The sequence below is a fragment of the Bison bison genome, unplaced genomic scaffold, assembly GCF_000754665.1.
Source record: "Bison bison bison isolate TAMUID 2011002044 unplaced genomic scaffold, Bison_UMD1.0 scf7180017864303, whole genome shotgun sequence".
NCBI lineage: Eukaryota > Metazoa > Chordata > Mammalia > Artiodactyla > Bovidae > Bison > Bison bison.
In genome coordinates, this window is record NW_011494875.1 from 3887957 (window position 1) to 3889220 (window position 1264).

General features: G+C 48.8%; 1 protein-coding gene across 1 annotated transcript in view; it reads right to left on the reverse strand.

Moving 5' to 3' along the window:
* The window catches only part of EPM2A (epilepsy, progressive myoclonus type 2A, Lafora disease (laforin)), a 101543-nt gene that overhangs the window by 2645 nt on the left and 97634 nt on the right, over window positions 1-1264 (reverse strand). The gene's annotated exons all lie outside the window — the stretch shown is intronic.

The window sequence follows — 1264 nt, forward strand, 5'->3', positions numbered from 1 at the left end:
GGCGGAGCTTGCTTCCCTCCTTTGTGTAGAAGGAAAAGGTGAGACGATAGCAGAACCTGCTCATCATAAAGTGGAAAGAGCAGCCGGGAGGCAGTAAGTCAGATCTGAATTGTCACTGGATTTTGCTGCTCTTTTGAGTGAGCCTGCATCCGTGCAAACCTCCCTTCAAAGGGAAGTTCACTAGAGCCTAGCCTCAGAAGCATGGGTCCTTTCGTCTATCAGAGGGGTCTGGGCAGAGGTTTAAAGGATTTTAAAGAGAAGCTCACAGGTCCTATCACTTGAATTTCCTTTAATCCAATAGGATCTTCCAGGTAAATGCAAGCAGAATTAGTCCCTTTTGGTTAAAGGAGTCCATCTGCCTCATCAGACAAAAGCCAATTTTGATTTGTCCAGGGGAACGGCTAACTTGTTAATTGATACACGAGGGGTAGCCAGGCATTTATGTATCCCCTCAAGATAACAGTGTGCATTGGGGCTTCCCTGGTAGCTCAGCAGTAAAGAATCCGCCTGCAACACAGGAGACCTGGCTTCGATCCCTGGGTCAGGAAGATCCCTTGGAGAAGGGAATGACAACCCATTCTAGCATTCTTGCCTGGCAATTCCCATGGACAGAGGAGCCTGGTGGGCTACAGTCCATGGGGTCACAAAGAGTCGGACACGACTTCGTGTCTAAACTACCACCACCATCACCATCACAGTGTGTATTAACACTGATTCAGTTTCCCTTTACTAGGCAATTATGATTATAGGTGTTGCTGCCCTGTGGCTCCTGTCCTGATGATTAGATGTCCAGTGTCTTCCCCTCAGCACACTGAAACAGGATATACAATGCTCTGCTGAGGCCTGCTGGACCCATGCCCTCTCTATCATCCTAGGCACAGAGAGCCCCCTAAAGCCAGCAAACTCTTAGTTGCCTAGAGTTTCTTCTGCTCTCAGATTCTCAGAGCAAAATGAATCTGGTGGATTATTTTGGGAAGGTGGAGGATGGTCATTGTAAATTACTTCAAGAATGGGTGGAAGAGGGAAACTATACAGAGACTTGGGTCTCTATGTGCTATGACCTCACATCCTCCAGCGGCTCTCTGTCCTCACCCACACGGAGACACCACAGCCCAGCGGGGGATCTTTCGAGGGCCACAGAGAAGGCCTGTCCAGCCTTCACACTTACCATCCCACTGGATCACTGCAGAGGTGGGAAATGCCCTTTCCTCACTGAGGCCTAGAATTCTCCCATGAAGCTGCTTAGGTAAGTTTAAACTTTCCT